Source organism: Salvelinus fontinalis, chromosome 30 (genome assembly GCF_029448725.1).
Source record: "Salvelinus fontinalis isolate EN_2023a chromosome 30, ASM2944872v1, whole genome shotgun sequence".
NCBI lineage: Eukaryota > Metazoa > Chordata > Actinopteri > Salmoniformes > Salmonidae > Salvelinus > Salvelinus fontinalis.
Genome location: NC_074694.1, coordinates 21,448,713 through 21,474,972, shown reverse-complemented (window position 1 = coordinate 21,474,972; position 26,260 = coordinate 21,448,713). Strand labels below are relative to the sequence as shown.

The following is a 26,260-nucleotide window of genomic DNA, read 5'->3' as shown; positions in this document are numbered from 1 at the left end:
CGATACAAAATAACTACCGTGACAGTCCTGTGTGGCGGAACACTGACACAAGAACAAACACCCACAAAACACACGTGAAACCCCGGCTGCCTTAGTATGATTCTCAATCAGGGACAACGATTGACAGCTGCCTCTGATTGAGAATCATACCAGGCCGAACACAAAACCCCAACATAGAAAATAACACATAGACAACCCACCCCAACTCACGCCCTGACCAACTAAATAAATACAAGAAAAAGGAAAAACAGGTCAAGAACGTGACAGTTTTTCTATAAATAAAAAACTGTGATTTTGAGAGCGAAAACCTGAAAAATTTGGGATCAACGTAAACCTGGAAAAACAAAACAGAGAATTTGGGAAATTTGGGCCCTAAATCTTAGTATCCCGTCTGTCCATATGTGGTCATGGTAATCATACAAGCTCCATCTCCGCACACGTTAGTGATGTGCAGTTCGCTAACGATTCGTTCTTTTTTTTACTGACTCGAGAGTCATGATGAATTTTTCTGAGTGACTCGTTCATTTCAGTTGTTGGTTTGACCTGCTGGCCACAGTGACTAGGTCTACAGCAGGATTAACACTCGCTCCTCCAGCTCAGTGGCTCCGGAGACGTGCTCCGATCATGAAGGCAGCATAGATAGACGAAAAGTCATTGCTTGACTGCCATGAGGGTGATGAGCACCTGCCATGAGGGTGCTCATAACCGTTATGGTAGTCAAGCAATGCATTCCGCCAAGAATCGTTCACAATCTAGTCCGGTTATGGCCACAACTAGACCTCGTTTCAAATGTATCAAGATTAATCTTATTTGTATGCCAAACAATCAACAAATATACATTGTTTAAAGCACACTTTTACAAGTCTCAGTCACAAATGACAGCTCCAATAAGCCCCTTATGGTGAACAACATGTGAACAAGAGGCTTGTAGAATCATGAATCTTTTGAGTTTTCAGTTCATCGTTCGCCGGTAGAGGGTCCTGCGTGCTATATGCATTGCTGACTCAAATGAGCGAAATGAGTCAAAAGATTTGTTCTTTTGACTGAACGAGTTGAAAAGATCAGCGTTAGTAAAAATAGGCGAACTTCCCATCACTAGCACACAACCCCCAAATGATTTGCTCCACAGCAGAACCCAAAGCATTGCATTCTCATAGCTTGTGTAACGGTCCTGACCTGTTTTCTGTTGTGTTTGTATGTGTTTATGGTCAGGGCGTGTGTTTTGGGTGGGCAGTCTATGTTTTCTGTTTCTATGTTGGTTTTGGGTTGCCTGGTATGGCTCTTAATTAGAGGCAGGTGTTTGGCGTTCCTCTAATTAAGAGTCATATTTAGGTAGGTGTTTTCTCACTGTTTGTTGGTGGGTGATTGTCTTCCGTATCTGTGTTATGTCTTGCACCATGGGACTGTTCGGTTGTTCGTTTCGATGTAGTCTGTACCTGTCCGTGAGTTTTACGTTTTTTTTTACGTTTTAAGTAAGTTCATGTTCAGGTTTTTTTCGTCTACGTCGTTTTCTTGTTTTTGTAATTTTGAAAGTGTTTTGTTTTTCGTGTTGCCATCGTCGTTAATAATAAAGAGATGGCTTATTTCCCGAATGCTGCATTTTGGTCTGATGATCCTTCTCTCCTCTCCTCGTCCGAGGATGAGGAGAACGACAGCCTTTACAGCTTGTGTACCCCTATTTTGGTTCTTGAATATTCAGTTCCACCTTCAATCTTTTGAAGGACAGTCTCTCTCCTGCTCTCTTCTACCAACCATATCTCTGAGCATAGGCTAAAATTAGTCATACAGTAATGCAACTGCCTGGGCAATATTTCCTCGAAACTCAAAAAAAAATAAAGGATCATACAGCTGCAATCATTCCCAACCGCAACGACATCAGAGGCCGCTCGTCCTCCAGAGTTTACACGGTGCCTGGCGCAGGGAAAAGAAAGAGGTCTGACAGGCCAAATGAAACGCAGAGGCAAAGAGGGACGGCATAAATCGGGTTACATGATTAATGATAGGGGGAAATGGGGTCATGTTGTATTAAGAAAATGTGTGTTTAAACCCAAAACCAGCGCGTATCAGCAGACTAATGCATCAGCTATCGACTGGACACCTGAGAGCTAGAGGCTGTTAGCACAGTCCCAACGGTGAGCAGATCGATCCTAGGCAACCTCTCCTTTCCTCTCTCTCTCTCTCTCTCTCTCTCTCTCTCTCTCTCTCTCTCTCTCTCTCTCTCTCTCTCTCTCTCTCTCTCTCTCTCTCTCTCTCTCTCTCTCTCTCTCTCTCTCTCTCTCTCTCTCTCTCTCTCTCTCTCTCTCTCTCTCTCTCTCTCTCTCTCTCTCTCTCTCTCTCTCTCTCTCCTTACTCCCCCCTTTCTATATCTCTCTCTCCCTCTCTCACCACTACTGTAAACTCCTCTGTGGGTGTGTACACACAGCACAATAGCCTCTATGTTTCTGTGTCTGGTTTTAACCATTTTAATCATTTTTGGCACAAGCATGATTGCCAACACTCAATTCCTTCTGAATCCCAACACTAGACAGTCATTTAATCCCTGTGGCTTGTTAGGGGTACAGTAGCACTGTGCTGCATCAGGGGCAGTTGGAGGGTGTGCTGCTGGTGTTTGTCTCACTACAGGCCAGCCAGTGTGCTAGTGTGTTAGGTTAAGTATGTGGCTAAATTGATTCTGGAATATTCAGAAAAATAATCTGCTATTCAAAATATATTGATGTACATATGTAAGTATATTTCACATACAGTACAGAAATAGGTACTGGGAAATACTGTATGTTGCAAGCATGTTTTAGTTTTAAAAAATTGTCTTCTCGTGTACGAGCACACACGTGTGTGTGTGTCCTAGAAGAAAGGTTACGGTGATGTCTCAATTTCAGGATGAGCAGGCTGTTTTTGCTTTTCTCAACTGAACCACCATATTCATGGAGGGAGTTTAGTTTGAAACGTTTAGTTATGAAACAAATCAGTAGCATGGACAATCATTCAACAAACAGTCGCTGGGGGGAAATCAAAGTCATACAGAAGAATTAACAAATAAATCAATAAATAGAGATAATATCAGGAGGCAGGGCAGTCAAATGAACGCAAAATAAACCAAAACATGTCCTAAACATATAGAAATGAAACCTGCAGCATATATATAGTGCCTTCAATAAGTATTCCATTTTTGAAAATTAAATAAAGGAACATCTAATTTCCATAAGTATTCACACCCCTGAGTCAATAGATGTTAGAATCACCTTTGACAGCTGTGAGTCTCTCTGGGTAAGTCTCTAAGAGCTTTGCACACCTGGACTGTACAATATTTGTACATTATTATTTTTAAAAATCTTCAAACTCTGTCAAGTTGGATGTTGATCATTGCTAGACAGCCATTTTAAAGTATTTTCAAGACGATTTAAGTCAAAACTGTAACTAGGCCACTCAGGGACATTCAATGTCGTGTTGGTATGCAAGTCCAGTGTATATTTGGCTTGTCTTTAAGGTTATTGTCCAGTTGAAAGGTTAATTTGTCTCCCAGTGTCTGTTGGAAAGCAGACTGAACCAAGTTTTCCTCTAGGATTTTGCCTGTGCTTAGCTCTATTCCGTTTCTTTTTATCCTAAAAAACTCCTAGTCACCTCCATGCTTGAAAATATGAAGAGTGGTTACTCAGTGATGTGCTGTGTTGGATTTGCCCAGAACATAACACTTTGTATTCACGACATAAAGTTAATTTCTTTGCCACATTTTTACTGTAGTGCCTTATTGCAAACATGATGCATGCTTTGGAATATTTTTATTCTGTACAGGCTACCTTCTTTTCACTCTGTCACTTAAGTTTGTATTGTGGAATAACTACAATGTTGTTGATCCATCCTCAGTTTTCTCTTATCACAGCCATTAAACTCTGTAACTGTGTTAAAGTCACCAATGGCCTCATGGTGAAATCTCTGAACGGTTTAGTTCCTCTCCGGCAAGTGAGTTAGGAAGGACGCCTGTATCTTTGTAGTGAGTGGGGGTATTGTTACACCATCTAAAGGTAATTAATAACTTCACCATGTTCAACGGGATATTTTATGTCTGCTTTTTTAGATTTTGACCCATCTACCAGTAGGGTCCCTTCTTTGCGAGGCATTGGAAAACCTCCCTGGTCTTTGTGGTTAAATCTTTGTTTGAAATACACTGCTCGACTGAAGGGCCTTACAGATAATTGTATGTGTGGGGTACAGAGATGAGGTAATCATTCAAAAATCATGTTAAACATAATTATTGCACACAGAGTGAGTCCAGACACCTTTTTATGTGACTTGTTGAGCAACCTTTTACTCATGAACTTATTTAGGCTTGCCATAACAAAGGGGATGAATACTTCTAAAAACATAATTCCACTTTAACATTATGGGTATTGTGTGTAGGCCAGTGATACAAAATATACATTTGTAAAAAAAAATATTCGGGCTGTAAAACAAAAAAATGAACAAATTCAAGGGGTGTGAATACCTTCTGAATTCTGATTCTTGATTGTATTGAATCCAATCATATTTACAGCAGTATGCACCAAACATTTGCTAATTTCGCACACATTTTCCGAGAGGAAAAACGTTCATAAATGTTTAGCATTTATGAACAGGTCATATTTAAAATGTTCCACTGTGTTATATTTTTCTCTGCTGTTAAAAAAAACAAAAACAAAAAACAAGTTGAGCCTGCAGGACAGGGTCAGTTTTTCCAGAGCGGGTTTCACAAACAACCTCTATGTAGGTAGATGACATGGCCTGTTTGTGTGTGACTCTATCCTGCTGGCCAAAGAGCAACAGGGATATTTTAAGGCACATGCATAGTTACAGTGTCCCAAAAAGGTCACAATTTGCTCCAGTTTCTGACAGAATGATAGAATGAAGAATATATTTGCAAGGAGGATAAAAGTAATGTCATGCTTTCATTTCCATTGTACTGTTCTCAATACCTCAACACGTAGTATTATATACATTCTTCTACCTATATTTACTGTATATCTAATGAACATTATGGTAACTACGGGAAACAAAGAAATACTGGTAACTACTAGAAACAAAGAAACAAGCTTAAAAGGTTTTCACGCTCATAGAAACTGCACATGTAATAACCTGTTTGTGATGCATGCAGGACAGCAGAAATGTGATCTGGAGGTAAAGGTCATGGGTTAGACAGCAGAACTATAGCACACATGACTATACTAGACACCAAACGAAATAGTTTATGTATTATGTCCTGGGTTTGGTTCTCCAATAGTCCTGTCATTACAGCGTTCAATAATATTGTATATTGAAAAATAAGTTATATTAAAGAAAACATATTTTGTTTCAATACTTTTCTTTATGATAGAGTGCAGAGTTAAGAGTGTGCTGCCGCATATAAGTCACTCACTGAAATCTGTGAAATTTGAGTAAAATGTCCCATTGATTTTCTCAAAGCCATTTTTTCTCTGGGCCAAAAGGTGGTGTTTCCCCTCCATTAAAAGCCTGTATTACTGTACATTAGCTAAGGGCCTAGATTAAAAATAAACGGCATTGAAACTTTATTCAATACCACAATGTCCGCAGAAATGTTTTGTTACACATTGGAAACAGGAGGAGCATTTGTTTGCACTCAGTGATTCCTTTCAAAGTAAAAGGCTTTCCACTAGATGTTGGAACATTGCTGCAGAGACTTGCTTCCATTCAGCCACAAGAGCATTAGTGAGGTTGGGCACTGATGTTAAGCGATTAGGCCAATTCATCCCAAAGGTGTTTGATGGGGTTGAGGTCAGGGCTCTGTGCAGGCCAGTCAAGTTCTTCCACTCTGATCTCAACAAACAATTTCTGTATGGCGCTCGCAGGAAAGGGCCTTCCCCAAACTGTTGACACAAAGTCGGAAGTACAGAATCGTCTAGAATGTCGTTTTTTGCTGTAGCGTTAAGATTTCCCTTCACTGGAACTAAGCGGCCTAGCCCGAACCATGAAAAACCACCCCAGACCATTATTCCTCATCCACCAAACTTTACAGTTGGCACTATGCATTCGGACGGGTAGTGTTCTCCTGGCATACGCCAAACCCAGATTCGTCCGACGGAATGCCAGATGGTGAAGCGTGATTCATCACTCCAGAGAACACGTTTTCACTGCTCCAGAGTCCAATGGCGGCAACTCTAGTCGACGCTTGGCATTGCGCATGGTGATTTTAGGCTTGTGTGCGGCTGCTCGGCCACGGAAACACATTTCATGAAGCTCCCAATGAACAGTTCTTGTGCTGACTTTGCTTCCAGAGGCAGTTTGGAACTCGGTTGTGAGTGTTGCAACTGAGGACAGACGATTTTTATGCACTATGCGCTTCAGCACTCAACGGTCCAGTTCTGTGAGCTTGTGCGGCCTACCATTTCATAGCTAAGTCGTTGTTGCTTCTAGACATTTCCACTTCACAAAAACAGCACTTACAGTTTACCAGGGCAGCTCTAGCAGGGCAGACATTTGACAAACTGACTTGTTGGAAAGGTGACATCCTGTGAAGGTGCCATGTTGAAAGTCATTGAGCTCTTCGGTAAGGCCATTCTACTGCCAATGTTTGTCTATGGAGATCGCATGGCTGTGTGCTCAATTTTATACAACTGTCAGCAATGGATGTGGCTGAAATAGACACTAATTTGAAGGGGTGTCCACATACTTTGTATATATAGTGTATATATCCAATTACTCCAAAGTTGTTATTTTAAAAAGATAATATACAATAAAAAAATAAAAAAATAGTTCTTTGTAATTTTGTCCATAAATTCTAATCTATGTCAAACTGACATTAGTATGAACAGTGTAAAATCTAATGCAATATGGGACTGCTAATCATCTAGTCGAACAGAAGTATGCATTTCATGACAGGAGATATTGAGTCTGCACTGCAGATGTTTCTCAAATGGGATATTTGGCTTGTGTTCTTAGTCAATGTAAATATACCATGGATTATATGTGTATTGCTACTGCAAATTAATGTGAAATGCAATGAAAAATGTAATGTATAATGTATTGTGTAATTCAAAAATATAATAATTTATCTAAATAGAAAAAAGAATACATGCTAAAATGTACTGTATGTTGTTTGACTTTGACGTAAGACATTGTTTCTTATTTTATCAACTAATATGTTATCAACCTTCTTTACCCATGTGTTGCGGTTTACTGTAACCCCCGGAGATATTGCATTGCGTAGACTGTCAGAGTGTATCAGATAATGTACAGATTAACAGCGGACCGACCCCGCACACAAACAGGATGTAATGCGAGATTCCGTTGGCTGCATTTTTTCCTCTGTTGTCATCAGTCATTGGGGTCAAAGGTCACACGATTAATCAAAACTGTTTCTGCGGTGTGAGATACACAAATGAGCCTCTTAGGATTACCCATGGCTGAAGATGGCCCCGTCTGTTTATATCTGTCAGACCGCAGGGTTACATTAAACTCCCCATTTCCATCCTGGTGTGAACTAATCAGCCATTCCATTTGAGTGACTTTACTCTGTCCTCCATTTCTTATTCTGCTGTCACGATGGGCCTCGTATGGGCCTCGTATGGGCCTCGTATGAGGTCCTGCTGGTTACATTAGCTGGTGTTTGGACATCTGTAGGGGCTTGGCTCAATGAGGAGGCCTGTCAACGTGGCTTTTGTAAATCGAGGGATTGTCCAAACACTCGGACACGCGGTAATAAAAACAAGCCCCTGTTCCCTGCATTAGCTCTGCATTAGTGGAGAGGGATGGGTCTGAGTGATGCATCATACATGTCTGTTACAGTTAAAGGGATATCTTTCGACCTCAGTTGAAAGGAAAATTATTGTCCTCCTCAACTTTGTGTCAATTAGTAGGATTGTGGGTAATGGTCTTTATAAAGCAGATTGTATACATTTTATATAAAAAATGCTGAATTTTGTTGACTTTTAATGAAGTGTATTAAATTATAAATTGGGCCATAAAACAACAGTGGGGCACATGGAGCGATACGTTTGATACTCTGCGGTAGCCCTTTACACTCTTACCTGAATACGGGTTGACAATGGCAGATATGGGTACTAATAAGCGCCTAAATTGGAACGTAGTACCATGCTGTACATGACGTCAGAGCTCTGGCTCTGCGCTTCACAGCTCTGTATGGGTTTTGACTGACAGCCGTTCTGAACTTGAGCACTGCATTCAACAAGAAGTTGCCCCCATCCCTCCTGCTAATTGAGCAACTTTTTTGTTGTCTGAGTGAGGGAAATGCTGTACATTAAGAGGACTCTATTTATTTAGAAAGATGAGGCGTTGAGGATTATAATAAATACCGCTTTGATGTCCTACAAGCCAAACATGCGTGAGTCCAAATGTGCACTTCACATTTCCATATCATAAAACTCAGGTCATATACAATGTCAATGTTTATGATCACTATGTTTGATGTACAGTTGCAAGATGACAAGGCGTCATATCCTAGGTTGTTCTGAACAGAATGAGCCTGCACCTGAATGCACTCATGATGACTCCTTTCTATGACTACTTTCTATGCACACCAAAATGACGGCCTCTTTCTCTGAATCGCCTTGTGAAAGCCTAACACTGTAAGATCCTATTTTATAACTTAGCTAGTCATGTTGGTAATAGAACAAGCCCACCCGACCCAGATTGAGATTTATAAAGGACAATTTGGGGATTTTGTCAACAACAACAGTAATTGTGTGATGGCGGGGATGCAGGGTTGTGTTACAAACTAAACAACTACAAGTGTGCTTGCTCTAGTTCCTCAACGGCACAGCTAGGAAAGCAAAAAAAGTACCTTGTAGTTGAAGACTCTTTTTTGAGTCATAAAAGTGCATTGAAATTACTTAGGAACTGTGCACACTTTGGAGTGGTGTGTAGCCACTTGGGGACATCAGTTAGTCCTGTCACTCAAACCCTTGTCATTTTTTAAACTTTTGTTGCACCTACCCCACATTTTCAAGGATTATTCTTATCATATTACTGAATGTATCCAGAGTATTTTCAGATTTTGTTATCAACAAATGCAGCGAAATGTACAGTAAATGTAAAATGCACATAAAATCAACCGTGTAATATTTGGATTCAGTCTTATGTCAGGAGAACCTTGGTCTAATAATTTTCCCATTATCTCCAAACTGTTCCCTATGCTTTTTATATTTCTTCTCTTTAAAACATTTAAATTTAGCCCTATCCATTTAGGCCAATTCCCACGAGTGTAAATGGTTAATATATCATAATAATAATAATAATAATATATGCCATTTAACAGACGCTTTTAACGAAGCAACTTACAGTACAGTCATGTGGCCCCAGAAGCAATCAAACCTACTACCCTTGGTGTTGCTATCTAATTTACTGCCTTTGAACCAGTGTCATATGAGATGATACAATTTATTTTTTATCACATGGGAAATATGAACTGCTCAGAATTTTTGGGAGGTAACATAAAAAGCTAAATATCCCAATAAGTAATGACCATTATAACTGCTTAATTTTGATTTTATGCCACAGCGATCTCTGTAAGCTTTAAATTATGCTCTGCTTTATTTTCAGAGGAAAGGCTGAATTAGCAGAGTTTAGCTAACAGCCTAAATAATGGGCCTTATGGGAGATTTGAATAGTTGTGGAGAAATGTGAGAAGCGAGAGCTCTGGTGTTTGTTGCTTTGTGATCGGCTATTACTATCCAATAGGCTACTTACTACATGTTTCTGTGTGTTTTCAGGACCAATGGGTAGCATTGGTTATATAGATTGGTCATGGGTATAAAAAGTAATGTTCTGGGCATGACATTTATTACCTTCAACAAATAATGTAGCAATTATTTTGCAAGCATGGAAAATAAAATCACCTCATTTCCTTTGCATAACTTTTGGTTAGCAGAAAGTTTTTCGAGGTGAATTAAGGGAAATGTTGCACTACATGAAATCATTTATTTACATAGGAAAATTACATTTTCCAAGGGTGACCAACACTGCGTAAGTTCTTAAACACACTGTAATCCATTTATACAGTTGGTTAGAATTTGGGCAAGTGAGGTCAGGGACGTAACTCAAAGTGACTATATTAGATTTATGTTCCACATAGGGTTTCAGTGCTACATTGTGTTTAAGTTATTCTTTACTTTGCTTTCTGCTCCTCTTAGAAAAGGTTGACCCATATAATCTCTGGTCCCAAATCAGTAATGCAAAAGCCAATGATAGGTGATGATGAGCATTGTCACTCCTCACTGAGAAATGTTGTATTACCTCTCTAATGGAGGCTGCTCACTTAGGAGCTGTTCACCCCTCCTCACTTCTAAACAAGTGTTTTTGTGTGTGTGTGCATGTGTGTGTGCGTTTTTTTGTGTGTGTAATTCAGTAAATTACAATAAATCATAGCATAGCATAATAAATCATTCAGCTCACCTCATTCAATTTTTTCAATGGTTTCATTTCTGCACGTCTTAGTCACCGTAGATGTCGTTTCATCCGGTGTGAAAACCTGTAATAACAACATAAATAACAATAACTGTTAGAAAGGGAAGATAATGTCATCAGATTGCATTTTCAGTCCCAGAGGAGAGGGATGGCGGGCCACACTTGGCAATAGCTGAGTGTGAGATGGAATTTATCTTTTATTAAAAATGGTTTCTGACTCGGAGTGAATTCATTATCAGTCTATTATCTCAGAATCTAGTAAATATGGAGCCGAGGAGGCACCAACACCTCCCTCAGGCAACTCCCTGTCTGTTATGCTGATGTGAAATCACAGTTCATAAAATGCCAGTTAATAAGGGATTGTGAGACAAAGATTCAACTCTCTTCCCTCAACACACACATACACACACACCCACCCACCCACCCACCCACCCACCCACCCACCCACCCACACACACACACACACACACACACACACACACACACACACACACACACACACACACACACACACACACACACACACACACACACACACACACACACACACACACACACACACACACACACACACACACACACACATAATTTATCAGCAGAGCAGATGTTTATTTTAGGAACAGAGAGCTTTGGTGAAGTGCAGCTCATCCTCATCTCGGCCAAGCCTGGATTCAGTGTCTTCACAGGCAGAAGAGCCCAACTCACGCCCACCACTGGCTTATCTACTGCCACTTTATTGGGTACTCTGTCTACATTGAGTTGTTTTTCAAGACATCTAAACCCTGCAAAAAGCTTTCTGTCTGTAGCCTATTCCTCAACTCAGAAGGAGACAGGGGATGAAACTCCATGAGAGAAAGAAAGAGGAATTAAATGCTGAAAGACTAAAATAAGGGATTACCCTTTATAAATGTCAACTTGTCACAAAGAAATCCACCATATGGAGAGAGGAAAGACAATGGCATTCATTATTTGTATCCATTGCAATGCATGCTGCAATCTAATGTGGTAGCCTACTAAAACAGTGCATCAAATGGCCAAAAACTGTGAACAAACATTTTAGCTACACCTTCTTGAATAATGTGCATGACTACCTGTGCAGAAGCTTCTAGTCCATGCATGCTCAAACAAATGTACAGTATAACCTACATTCATAGTTCTAGTCTTAAAACTACATTGGCATTAGATAAAGATGAGTCTGTTTCAAGTTTAATTTATTTGACACAGTAGAAAGGCTATCTTAAATCGACCTGGCACTCAAGAACACAACCTGTAGCCTATGCTTCAGATCACATTATGCATATTTTTTTGACCACGTGCGCACCACAATGCGTGGATTTTCATGCTTAATTTAGCCTCATCAAAATATTTTTTTCTCCCTTCAAAGTGATAGACAGTAGCTAGGCTTCCATCCAATTGCCGAGAAATTTTCATGTGAGTATTCTAAAATCTTTTCCCACTAGAGATGTGTTTCAATTAAATTGACTTGTTGCGGATAACAGTCTGTGCGTGATGACGTAGGGCACATAAAATAACATTTGCAGTTACATTTAAATGGGTTTCAGTCGCATTTTTAACTCTACTAATGGTTTTCTAAGAAGAAATCTTACTGTAGAGAATCTCTGGTCTTGGTATGCGCGCTCTATAGCCAACAGCTCGCAGATACCGTGTTAGGCTACCTACATGATGAGAGCGAGATGTCAAACGGCAGCCAAACATCGCTCATCATGTCACCACAATAAGACCGTAGATATTTATTGGAAAGAAGCATCAAGCTCATCACAATGCACTTTCATCACCCTGTGAAGTTTATCATAATTTATTCAATCTAGCCTAATAAACTGCATGTTTTCCCGAGTCTTAGTGGGACAACATAATATCTTCGCGTAACTCCAAGTTTAATTCGATATAATGGTTATTATAGCCTATCAATATTTGCGCATAATGGCGTTTCCATCGCCATTTCTCTCATCCTTAAATATCCCACCTTTGTTTTGTCAACATTTGGAAAGTTTACTGACAAATGTTCTGTTTCCATCAGTCCTGTCTTGTCATGTGTTATCCTACATTGATATTTTTTCATCCTTTTGTGTCGTTCTTTCAAGTTGCAGCGTCGACCTCGATACTGGCTGGCTAGAGCCATGAGTTGATTCAAAGGCGCGCGTGAGTAGAGACGACTTCCCGCCTGCCCTGGTGGACAATCAGGCTATGCATTTCAAATATTCTACAGAGATTTTATTTTTTGCCCATCACAAACCACATCTAGAGTTTTTATGAGAGTAAAGTCAAACAGGAAGTTTCGGTACAATTTTATAAATGCCAACAGATAATTGTTCATTTGACATGGTGGGATTTTTTTGTGTCGTAAAATGTATTGTGCGAGAAATGGCGGTGGAAACTCCTTTTTGCGAAAATATTGATATAATAACCATCATATCGAAGTCAATTTGGAGTCATGCGATGATATGGTGTGTAGTCCTCCCACTAGGACTTGGGAAACAATGCAGTTTATTAGGCCACATATGAAATAAATTATGATGAACTTCACAATATGGTGAATGTGCTCGATGGTTATCGTGATGCTCCTTTCCAATAAATATCGAGGATCTTATTCTAGAGACATAATGATTGATGCTTGACTGCCATTTGACGTAGAAAAATATTCTCGCTCAATATCCATATTCATCTCATCATGTAGACTAGCCTACCGCCACAGCCTACCAGCACTGTATCTGCCAGCTGTTGGCTAGAGCGCACATTCCAAGACCAGAGTAGACACATTTTCTATTTGACGCAACAGTTTTTGAGATAAACTATTGGCAGAGTTAAAAATGCAATGGAAACATATTTAACTTCAGATTTTTATTCGGTACATGAACTTAAGCGAAAAAGTGCATTTTGTGTGCACTACCTCATAACGCAGTGATCTTTATCCGCAAAAAATCTATTTGATGGAAACCCATATCTGTTGGAAAAATGCGCGTACTGTTTTTATGCTGATTCTAGAATATTCGCATGAAAATCTGTCCCCAATTGGATAGAAACCTTGCTACTTGGGTAAATAATGTTGTAGCCTAATATATATCTACTTCAGGCTTTATTTTATTTCAATCCTGTCATTCGAATGATTTGGCAGACTAGACATTAGGCCTGTTTCCATGCAGGCATATATATATATATGAAATAGAGAGAATTTGGTCACTCACTGCATAAAAAAGGGAAAGCAATGTAGCCTAGCTCATTAACCCATTTGCCTACATTGGCCTGCTAAAGGCATAAACTCCTAGGTTTTTAGATGGGCATAGGTCTAGGTACAGTAAATATAGGCCTACACCAATTGATATGATGCTGCAGGAAATATGATTAGGCTACTGATTAGTTTTTTTGTGATGTTGAACAATAAAAATTGCCAATATTATGTCAAATATTAGGGTCTCTTTATTTCAATGTGACATGGCACTCACTTGACTTGTATCTTCTCTGTTTCCATGGCAGCTGGCAGCAGAGAGAGATCACCTGGGCATAAGAGGGGAGGCCTACTCTTAACATCACACCTCCAGCAGGATACTCACTGTAAACAATGGCTAACCCCACCCCCAATCTCCAGCTTCAGCCAGGTATTTATTGTTCTCTGCACTGATCCAGCTTCCTCCATGAAACCCATCTGTCTTGTCTCTCGTCCTCTTCCTCCACTGTTTTACTCATGGCTTGGAAGTGAAAAAAGTTTGGTTTTACCAGGTGCATTCAACTTACTATAAAAAACAAAACAGTGATGTAAATATTAGGAATGGGTTTTCATGTATTGTCATTAGATTTGTTACTTAGACCAATTGTTGATGATCAGTCTTGCTTGGTTTGTCAGGGTATCTTTTGTCTCTGTATAACAACAAACATTCAATAGTTTTTTTTAGCTGAACGAATCAATCATACGACTTTATTGATGAACTAACCATTTGAACTTGATCTTTAAAGTTTGCCTAAAGCAGGTCTAGAAGTATGAGGTTGTATCTGATAGTTAGTAACAGTAAAACATGCTAAGAGGCCAATCCAAATCTGTTTAGCAATATACAATAGTTCTATGCTATTTAGGTTATATTACAGGGAATACTTTCCCTTCAACAGAAGTAAAAATGTACAGAAACAGTTGAAAATGAATATGCAATGTAGGCTATGTAATCGAAAACCGCAAAAGAATAGTTGTACGTTTGTTACATTGACTAAATGGCTTAGTGGGATGGTAACTGATCATTTTACGTGAGCCGTTATACATTTGAAATCTGTGGCTATGCAGGGCAATACTTTAAAAAAGATTTGACTTTCAGAGTTGCAATGTTGGCTTCTACGGTGTGATTAAGATAATTTACAAATAGGCCTACTGATTTCTTCTTTCAAAATAATATTGTCTCACGATAGTCCAGACAGAAAGCAAATCTGTCATATTACGTCTCTCGAACAATGTATGAGACTGTTTTTATTTATCTTTTAATTTCACAGAAATTGACCTGCCACCACAGTGGATATGGGCAGAGAAATCTGCAATGTAGCAGGTTTCTTGGCAAGGACAAGACCTGGCGAGCGGATTGCCTATCCGTGTTTGGGGGCGATTAGAACCAGATGGGTCAGGTTGTGCCCTCCCGCCAGGCTAGGGCAGTGGAGTGACTGTCACTCAGACCCATCTGGGGGGGTGGGGGGGGGGGCATGTTATGGCACTGAGGGTGTAAGTGTAAACAGTCTCCGGTATATGACTGACACTCAGTTTTGGTGGTAGACCTGACATCCTCCATTTAACACAGAAACATAGAGGAATACAGCTAAAGCCAGCTAGAGAGAAAGGGAAACATGCTGGAGAGAGTCTGGAGAAGAGAAAAGGATTGGTTTTGGAAAATTAGCATCCAGGGTAGTGAGATGGCAGGAAGAAGGGAGATACACATTTAGAAGAGGCCTTTTAAAGATTATCATGAAACATAGATGCATTTTAGCTTTGTCTACACCTGAAGAGGTTTAAAGATAAGCACACATGGAGAGGGAAGGGGGAAGGAGGTGCAGTGGTGACTTACCCTTCTCTTCTCCTTCCTCTCATTCTTTCATTCCGCCACTCTCTGCCGATCAGGTTTCTCCCGGTCTATCAGCTGAGTGGTCGTGTGGGGTTTGATCAATGGCAGGAAACCAGCGGATCAAATGGTAATTTATCTGAAAAAGATAGGCTAGCGTCTACACAACCATGCCTCTGAGCTACAGGCTCTCACAGTCTCACGCCAGAATTAAACGTTCATGATTTTCAAATGTCAAATTTAGAAGTTGTTCCAATTAAGTTTGGGCATTATCTTCGAATTCTTAAGGTTAGTCATTAACTCGGAATGGTTAAAGTAAGGTTTGGGATAGGATTAAAACAAAAATATAAAATACAACTTTCTATTGCTGGTGGTTCTCCTTGTGATGTGGGGTTTGTGTGTTGTGTTTTCCCCCATAGTACACAGTAACGCTGAGGTGGATGCATACAGCACACCTAGGGGGTTATTTAATATGCATAATTATTACTCACTCACTCTCCACCAGCTGTATGCAAATATACAGCATATTGCCTTGTGTCTCTGTGGAGAACCTCACTACTCGCTCAGACTCACCATAGGCTTTTATCTGTAATTAAACTACACACTAACTTCATCTCTAGGTTTATTGATTTTGATATTTTTTATTACCATTGTTCAACAATGCGCAATAAGGGATTGCAGTGGTGTTTCCATTTGGCAGTTGTTTGCTGTAATTCTGAAATAGTTTAAACCCCTTGATTGTATTATGCATCTTAAATACATGTTATGATCTGATATTGGATTAATTGTCCACATTCTCAGAATGTTATATATTATTATATATTAAAGTACTTAAATATGATACGTTTGCTCACGTATAATGGATTTCAGCAGACAATGGACCCCCTTCTTGTGAATTAGAATCGGCCCCAAGGGCAAAACTCCAACTGAACTACAATGTGATATTGCTACAATGCTTTCCAAGAAACAAGACAATATTTAGTATTTATTAGGATCCCCATTAGCTACTGCCAAGGCAGCAGCTACTCTTCCTGGGGTCCAAATATGATTAAAAACAGTTGCATCTAAACAAAAAAAACGCCTACATCATAAATAAAACTATATATCATACAATACATTATTACATCCTTACCTGAATATTACACATTTACAATATAAAATGTACAATACTACAATATTACAATGTGTGTGTGTCTAGTGTGTGTGTTAGAGTGTGTGTGTGAGTGTGTGTAAGCGTGTGTTTGTGTGTGTGTCTCTTCACAGTCCGCGTTGTGCCATGAGTTATTGTTTTATCCGTTTTTAAAATCTGATTTTACTATGCGTTTCCCAGAGTTTTTTATGGAATTGAGGACTGTGAAGAGACCCCTGGTGGCATGTCTTGTGGGGTATGTATGGGTGTCTGAGCAGTGTGTTAGCTGTTTGAACGGACAGTTTGGGGCTTTCAATATGTGAATTCCTCTCACAAAAACAAGTGATGAAGTCAATCTCTCCTCTACTTTGAGCCAGGAGAGATTGACATGCATGTTATTGATATTAGCCCCAATACTGTATTTTCTATGGCATATCTGGAAACACTTAATTCCACATTTTTGACACCACAATGCCTATATAGTAATGATTTGTATCTAATATACTAACTGAGCTGAGGGATTGGTCTTTCGTGAGGAGAGGGGTGTTTCTAATCTGAGCCGCATACAATGTGGTGTGGTGTTCCTAATCTGGGACCCTTACAGTGTGGTGGGTTCTCCTGCCACCCCTTGTAACTCTTTGCTTCTGTCAAAACAGACATTCTCAAATTGAATTAAGGTCCTGTTCTGTGCTGCACCCCCTCGGACCGCTTCGAGAGCCCCCCTGAACCCCCTTGGCCCGGTCCTGTTCCCCTCATCCAGCCGCCTCGGACTAATTAAAACCGGTGTGGCCTTGTCTTCGCTGGATTAACCCTAACGAGGATCTACTGACTCCACCAGCATGTGCCTCTTGATGAGAGAGAGAGAGAGAGAGAGAGAGAGAGAGAGAGAGAGAGAGAGAGAGAGAGAGAGAGAGAGAGAGAGAGAGAGAGAGAGAGAGAGAGAGAGAGCGAGAGAGAGCGAGAGAGAGAGAGAGAGAGAGAGAGCGAGACAGAGCGAGACAGACAGACAGACAGACAGACAGACAGACAGACAGAAAGAGAAATGGGAGGATTTGTCCAGGCAACCTTAGCCTTGAAACCCAACACTTAATTCACTACAGATGATACAGAAAATGTGGAAGAGAGAGAGAGAAAGAGACAAATATACTTATGTTGATAGTTTAAATCACTAGTGTGTGTAGTGTTTTAAAAACTGTTAGTGAACACATTGAAACGTGGCCTTATTGTGAAGAGAGTCATAAAACGGACCTCTGGTCAGCCCTCTATGAATCCATTTGATTCCATCATACAGAGAGATGAATGTCAATTCTCTTTCTTTCTTTGTGTGTGTGTGTGCCAGGGGCAGAGAAAAATGTAATTCTCTGGCTTTGATAATGCATTAATAATAAAATGCAATGTTAAAACAATTCTCCAAGTGTGAGTTTCATTAATCATAATGGTTGACAACTGTTCTGGAGAGCGTCTGCATAAGGACTGTAATGTGTAATAGGGTTTGGTTGTCCGTAGCTGAAGTCATGGTGTTTGAGAATCAGACTTTTTCCCAGAGGTTGTAAAGTTAATCAATGCAACAATATTTTTTCTAGTATCAACAGAATTATTTTTAGAAAATTATGTAGCATATTTTGATATGAACACAAGGTTCCATTATTACAAATCAATGGCTACTCTTTTTATATCATAGCTCTTAGCTAATATAAAAATATAATTATATATGTGATAAGAAATTTATTTTTGATCAACACATTTCTACACAGATCACCAAGAGAAACACAATATTTTGACCATTACAGTCATCATACAGTCGCTCTTGCATGGGTCTACCTGAGTTTCCCGTGGCCCTAAAATGAATTCTCTGGCTGTCACAGTTAAACGACTTCGTCAATGAAGTGTTCAAGTCCAGATAGTGCACAATGTGTATGGGACAGAGCCTTTGCGGTGACTATTCACTCACTGCTATATGCCTTCTTGACCATAAACCCTGCTAACGACATATTTGACATCCCGGTGTCATGAAATCTCGGGGTTTTTGCTTTATTGGATATGACACTGATGTTTACATGAATTCAATTTCAAAATATATTGTATAACCATAGATGCGTAGGAAAACTAATCTAGCGCACAATAAAATATGCAATTATTTCAAACGAGGTTGTGCACTTGAATTATATTCACTTAGAACAATTCGGCGACCAAATTAATAAAAAACAAACGTCAGTAATACATCACGGTATAATGGATTAAGAAATTCAAATCAATACTTTATTTTGCTAAATGTTTAGATGAACCTTTTAAATGGGAAAAAAGTGTGATATTAATTCGAAACGAAGGAAGAAAGATGCATGCATATGTTGATCTAAACGTGTTGAACAATGTCTTTTTATCACGATAATAAAATTCCCAGTTTGAAGGTTATGTCTTCCCAGAGAAGCAGAAGCATCTGAATATGACAGCAACAATTACACAACCATAACTAGTATATAACTAGAGTATAATGACATTAATTACATTAGTATTGTTATTATCATTATTATTATTATCTTTCCTACAATAATAATACTTATTATTAGCATTATCTTTCGTATAATAATAATAGTAATGATTATTATTATTTATTACTACTACTACTACTACTACTAATAATAATAATAATAATTATTATTATTAATATTCTGGAACGAGATGGGAATTACTGTAGCAGGCCAAGTACTGATCTTTAAAGTGGTTGTGACTTGTGAGCATGATATATTGGCCTAAATGTGTCACTACTGTATGTCAATGCTACTGTTTCTAATAGTGTGAATATGTTTGGCAGTACATGTTCCTGACTGTCTCAGTGTTGGTCATTAGGTTTGATTGGTGTGTGCCATGTCTCTCAGGGTTACCCCAGAGGAGCATAATTGTTTGTTGTGATATTGTAATGAAGCCCTCAGCTTCTCTTCAAGGTAATTACCCACTCTGCCTGCCTCTCTGCTTTGGTTAATCAGGCCTCCTGCTCAGTGCTCAAGTCATCATAAAAGACACCAGGGGCGCAACTATGGATTTAGAAGTGGGGGGGGGGGGGCATTATTATTATTTTTTTTATCCAGTCAGAAAAACACTCCAAACACCCTTCCCCTATCCGTCCACTCGGAGGCGTCCTCATGGTCCTAAAGCACACCATTGCCTCGTTTTGCATCACATTCCAATGATAAAACTGGTGGGGGACAAAAATACAACTTTGGAATGTGTGTGTGGGGGGGGGGGGGGGGGGGGACATGTTCCAAGTGAAATTTGCATCTCTGAAAGGCACGCTGAGCCTTCCTCTCTCATGTATCCATTCTATCCTAGTGTCAGTTGGCAGACTGCTGGGCTGTAGGGGCTTCTGCCACCATGGCCAGCAATACACACATTCCCCTGTGTTACTATAAAGAATTTGACCCTGTCCATTTGACCCTGTCCAGCAGTGGGATGGAATCCATAGTGGGGATCATATAGATGGACACCCACTCTGCTGAGGAAGCTGCTTCCTGTCCACCCTGGGGCAGGCATTCCAAGCATGTGGCGGATTCCCCTCTACATGGTAAATAATGGAGGCGTTATACAGTACGACATGCCAAGGTTCAAGCTGTGCTCCTGTGCCACACGTCTAGTTGGCCTTCTCTCCCACCCTGTGGCAACAGGAGATTACCATTTTGTCAGTGAACTACCAATCTCATTATTTTGCTCTCAATGATGCCAATGATAAGCTGTAACTAACCAAACAAATTCATGCATATTATGGGTTGTTGACTCCAGGTCCATATTCAACTTTTGGGATATTCACAGTAGGTAGAGTTATTATTTGGGCTGATAATCTCTTGTATATTTTACTAATGTAGGTATTTAAATAAAACACATTTGTGTGTCTGTGGTTGTGTATCTTTATTTATAACCTATATAAGAATACCTAATCAAATGAAATGAATTAATTAATTACTTTCAGGGGATAAGAAATCTTGCCTAGGAGCAAACACCACCCACCGCGGGTGATGTGGCTGAGGGTCAGCAGGTAGTCCCTGGCCAGCGGATGGAGCAGGACCACTAGCATGTAGAGGAACAGGCCCAGGGAGGTGCAGAGGAACAGGACATAGCCCACGTCCAGCCTCTGAGTATCTATTCAAGTTTGGATAACATTTTTGTTCTTGCATGTTAGCTCTGCCTCCCCAAGGTGATATAAGGTGACCTAGACATGTCTCTGTCCTTGGACCCACGGGACCAGCCAGGAGTTGTCACAGCTGCAGTGAAGGTAGAATAGCTGGGACCCCAGGCTGCAGGGGCTCAGGGAAGCTCTCTATCACACTAAACTCTTCTAGAGATTCCACCATTAGCTGCCTGAGGGAGAGAAGGTCTCTGCTCAGCTCCTCCTCCAGAGCTAGGATTCTGCAGGAGATCAGATTCTCCAGACAGATCAGGTTGTGGAACATGGTGGCCAGCCCTGGTTGCATAATGAAGTCCACTCCCTTCAGCTTCAGAAACCTCCGCTGCACAAGCATGTTCAGGTCAGACATGTCCACAGACTCTGCTGAGACATGTGACTGGAAGTCAAAGTACTCCAGGGAGGTGAGGTACCTTCTGGCAATGTGATGCCCACATAGAAGTTGATCCATTTTGGCCATGAGGCTGACAACAGACTGGAAGAATGGCCTCCAGCAGTCCTGGAAGGATATAGTTTGAACATGGAGCTGAAGGGCAAGGCCTGGTTTTAGGGTGCTGTCGCTGCCAATGATGATGGTAAGGGGGTATCTGTAACGACTTTCCTCTTCTTCTGACGAGGAGTAAGAGATACCAGCCCTACGCACTGTGTCTCCCGTGGGTCTGCATAGCCCAGTGCGTCTTGTGCCTGCGCCCCGCAAGTGCCGGGATAAAATCAACATCCAGCCAGGACGGGTTGTTCAGGCCCTTAGTTCGAGACCTCCAGTGCGCCTCCACGGACCGGTCTATCCTGTGCCTCCTCCAAGGACCAGGCCTCCAGTAGATCTCTCCAGCCTGGTGAGTACTATGCCTGTTCTAAGAACCTGTTCTAAGAACCAAGTCTCCTGAGTGTTCCTCCAGTCCGGATGCTCCAGAGCCTCCCTTCAGTCCAGACCCTCCAGAGCCGCCCGTCTGTCCTGAGCTGCCAGAGCCGCCCGTCTGTCCTGAGCCGCCTGAGCCGCCCGTCTGTCCTGAGCCGCCTGAGCCGCCCGTCTGTCCTGAACCGCCTGAGCCGCCCGTCTGTCCTGAGCCGCCTGAGCCGCCCGTCTGTCCTGAGCCGCCTGAGCCGCCCGTCTGTCCTGAGCCGCCTGAGCCGCCCGTCTGTCCTGAACCGCCTGAGCCGCCCGTCTGTCCTGAGCCGCCTGAGCCGCCCGTCTGTCCTGAGCCGCCTGAGCCGCCCGTCTGTCCTGAGCCGCCTGAGCCGCCCGTCAGTCAGGAGCCGCCTGAACCGCCCGTCAGTCAGGAGCCGCCTGAGCCGCCCGTCAGTCAGGGCCACCTGAGCCGCCCGTCAGTCAGGAGCCGCCTGAGCCGCCTTCCAGTCCGGATCTGCCAGTCTCCCTCCAGTCCAGAGGCGCCCGTCAGTCCAGAGGCGCCCGTCAATCCAGAGGCGCCCGTCAGTCCAGAGGCGCCCTCTACTAGGGTCTCCAATCCGGGGTCGGTGGCGAGGGTCGCCGCTCCTAAGGTGTCACAGAAGTGGGCCGAGACTATGGTGGAGTGGGGTCCTCGTCCCGCTCCAGAGCCGCCACCGCGGTAAGTGCACACCCAGACCCTCCCCTATAGGTCCAGGTTTTGCGGCCGGAATCCGCACCTTTGGGGGGGGGGGGGGGGGGGGGTACTGTCACGTTCTGACCTTAGTTCCTTTTTTATGTCTTTATTTTAGTGTGGTCAGAGCGTGAGTTGGGGTGGGCATTCTATGTTGTTTTTCTATGTTTTGTTCTGTTGTTCTATTTCTATGTGCTTGGCCTAGTATGGTTCTCAATCAGAGGCAGGTGTCAGTCGTTGTCTCTGATTGGGAGCCATATTTAGGTAGCCTGTTTTCCTTTGTGTTTTATGGGTGGTTGTTTCCTGTGTCTGTGTTTGCACCATACGGGACTGTTTCGATTTTCGTTTGTTCATTCACTTTGTTATTTTGTATTTTTGTAGTGTTCAGTTTTATATATTAAAATGGACACTTACTATGCTGCACATTGGTCCGATATCTCTTACTCCTCGTCAGAAGAAGAGGAAAGTCGTTACAGTATCTAATGGAGGAAATGTTCAAATGGGTCAGCCCTTGAGGGAAGGCACCAAATATAAATGTCAAATTAACGCTGCTCTCGACCTCACTGGGAGAAGGGAGAAAGTGTCATAAATGTACGCTCTTCAGCGAAGTGAGGTGGATGAATGCAGATGTGGTGATATGTACAAGGGGGTTCTCTTTCTAACATTAGGGTTTCCAAGCTGTCCAGGCCAAGGAAACTATTGTCTGTAATGTAAGAGATCATGTTTAATGTTAGGTCTAAGAATCTCAATTTACCCAGTCCCTTAAATGTTAAGTCTACAATAGTGGTTAAGCCATTGTTTCCTAAGTCTAACCACTCCAGATTTCTCAAGCAACTGAAATGCTCTGAGGTGATGTTTGGGATGAGACCGGCATGCAAGGACAATCTCTTCAGCCATGGGACAGGACTGCTCTGATTGTCACAAAGTAAAATTAAGTGAGGGATAAGTTTGAAAGAACTGTCACATCAGTGAGATTCTTCAAATAATGGATCTACTGTAGCCCTACTTGATGCTGTCACTATCTCTAGCAAAAATGGTGAGCTCCTTTATCCCCTGACAGTTTCTCACTGCAGACAGTGAGTAGTTGCCATGTTTATGGTTCCTTAAATCAAGTTTTGTTATTGAGAGTTTGTGTACTGTCGCACAAACAGAACCAAAGGAAAAGCTTTTCTCATCGAAATCAAAAGATCGCAATCTACTGATACCAGACTGCAGAAGCTGTGTCTGTCAGTCATCAATGTCAGGCAAAATCAGAGCTGTGATGTTTTCAAAGTATCTGAATGCACCTTTTACTATACGACACGCTCATGAAAAAGTCCACTTCTTGCAGACGATAGAAATAAGGAAATTCAAGAACAGCTCTGGTGTCTCAAAAGGACTATTTCCTCTGAGTGAAAGGCTTGTTAATGACCAGGAGCGCAACGTTCACTGGGGATGGGGGCGACATGTCACAGGACAGTCACAGGACAGATAGAATGTCCTGACATGGGAGAGCCCCTTGAAGGTCCCAGGGAGAATCCTGGGCAGACAGCCCCCTTTGTAAAGGCTGTCGACGGCATGGAATCGAGAGAGAGTGCCAGCCTGCAGCATGGATCCACTTCTACATTTGAGAGAGAGGGTTTGGTAGTGAGACAGGACGATGAACAGGTTGAGTTTGAGGTCACATACATCCCAGCAAGCGGCACCGAAGTTGATGTAAGATTAGGCCATTTTAATAGATGTCCAATACTGATTGTCTTCTCATAAAGGATGCATTTGTTACTCAACCAACCCCAGGAACCCAAAATCCAAACCGCACAAAATCCCAAACAGAGCAAAGACCAACCTCAGTAGTAGAGACACTTGCAGATTGTGTTATGGTTGCTTTGTTTGTCCAAGGGAATGGATTTCAGTTTCTGTTTCTTATTCAGTTTAGCTTCATTTTATCCAGTGAAGGTCAGTTTATTCAATGACTGCAATAGCTCATTGACAAGCAGAATGCTTTATCCAATGGCATGAGACCCTGATGGGATTTCTTGTCTATAAATTGAAGATCTGGAGTTCTTCCACTGCTTTGTATGTTTCCTGTGTTCTATCTCCTCTTAGTCTTTTATATATGGCTTTTTCTATCTTTTCAGTCTCTTCTGATCTTTTTTTTATATTGTTTGGACAGAGAGAGAGAGGCTGTGAGGCACAAATAAGGTTATTATTGCTCACCACTGTCTAACATTCCTTTCAACAGAGCACAGTCTGAGGACACCCTTGACTAACACTAACTTTTTTAGGCCCAGAACTATAGGTAACTATAGACCCAGAACTATAGGTAACTATAGGCCCAGAACTATAGGTAACTATAGGCCCAGAACTATAGGTAACTATAGGCCCAGAACTATAGGTAACTATAGGCCCAGAACTATAGGTAACTATAGGCCCAGAACTATAGGTAACTATAGACCCAGAACTATAGGTAACTATAGGCCCAGAACTATAGGTAGCTGTAGGCCCAGAACTATAGGTAGCTGTAGGCCCAGAACTATAGGTAACTATAGGCCCAGAACAATTGGTAGCTGTAGGTCCAGAACTATAGGTAACTATAGGCCCAGAACTATAGGTAACTATAGGCCCAGAACTATAGGTAACTATAGGCCCAGCACAATTGGTAGCTGTAGGCCCAGAACTATAGGTAACTATAGGCCCAGAACTATAGGTAACTATAGGCCCAGAACTATAGGTAACTATAGACCCAGAACTATAGGTAACTATAGGCCCAGAACTATAGGTAGCTGTAGGCCCAGAACTATAGGTAACTATAGGCCCAGAACTATAGTTAGCTGTAGGCCCAGAACTATAGGTAACTATAGGCCCAGAACTATAGGTAACTATAGGCCCAGAACTATACGTAACTATAGGCCCAGAACTATACGTAACTATAGGCCCAGAACTATAGGTAACTAAATCAAATCAAATCAAAGTTTATTTGTCACGTGCGCCGAATACAACAGGTGTAGACCTTACAGTGAAATGCTTACTTACAGGCTCTAACCAATAGTGCGAAAAAAAGGTATGTGTGTGTGTGTGTGTTTGTGTGTGTGTGTGTGTGTGTGTGTGTGTGTGTGTGTGTGTGTGTGTGTGTGTGTGTGTGTGTGTGTGTGTGTGTGTGTGTGTGTGTGTGTAGGTAAGTAAAGAAATAAAACAACAGTAAGAAGACATTTGAAAATAAGAGTAGCAAGGCTATATACAGACACCGGTTAGTCAGGCTTATTGAGGTAGTATGTACATGTAGGTATGGTTAAAGAGACTATGCATATATGATGAACAGAGAGTAGCAGTAGCGTAAAAGGAGAGGTTGGCGGGAGGTGGGACACAATGCAGATAGCCCAGTTAGCCAATGTGCGGGAGCACTGGTTAGTAAAGCTTATTGAGGTAACATGTACATGGATGTATGGTTAAAGTGACTATGCATATACGATAAACAGAGAGTAGCAGCAGTGTAAAAGAAGGGTTGGGAGGGGCACACAATGTAAATAGTCCGGGTAACCATTGGTTACCTGTTCAGAAGTCTTATGGCTTGGGGGTAAAAACTGTTGAGAAGCCTTTTTGTCCTAGACTTGGCACTCCGGTACCGCTTGCCATGCGGTAGTAGAGAGAACAGTCTATGACTGGGGTGGCTGGGGTCTTTGACAATTTTTAGGGCCTTCCTTTGACACCGCCTGGTGTAGAGGTCCTGGATGGCTGGCAGCTTTGCCCCAGTGATGTATTGGGCCGTACGCACTACCCTCTGAAGTGCCTTGCGGTCAGATGCCGAGCAATTGCCGTACCAGGCAATGATGCAACCGGTCAGGATGCTCTCGATGTTGCAGCTGCAGAACCTTTTGAGGATCTCAGGACCTATGCCAAATCTTTTTAGTTTCCTGAGGGGGAATAGGCATTGTCGTGCCCTCTT

General features: G+C 41.6%; 1 long non-coding RNA gene and 1 pseudogene across 2 annotated transcripts in view; one reads left to right on the top strand and one right to left on the bottom strand.

Annotated features, from left to right (window-relative positions):
- LOC129828796 (uncharacterized) overlaps nt 1-17,967 on the top strand; it is a 49,330-nt gene extending 31,363 nt beyond the window's left edge. The window contains exons 4-5 of one of the 2 annotated variants that reach the window (XR_008755294.1): nt 13,903-14,024; nt 17,244-17,967. This is a non-coding gene — a long non-coding RNA (uncharacterized LOC129828796). Of the gene's footprint in view, nt 1-13,902; nt 14,025-15,517; nt 15,605-17,243 lie in introns of those variants that run through there. The other variant, XR_008755295.1, reaches the window with a different exon arrangement.
- A 355-nt stretch (nt 17,968-18,322) lies between these two features.
- LOC129828464 (uncharacterized) overlaps nt 18,323-26,260 on the bottom strand; it is a 31,852-nt pseudogene continuing 23,914 nt past the window's right edge.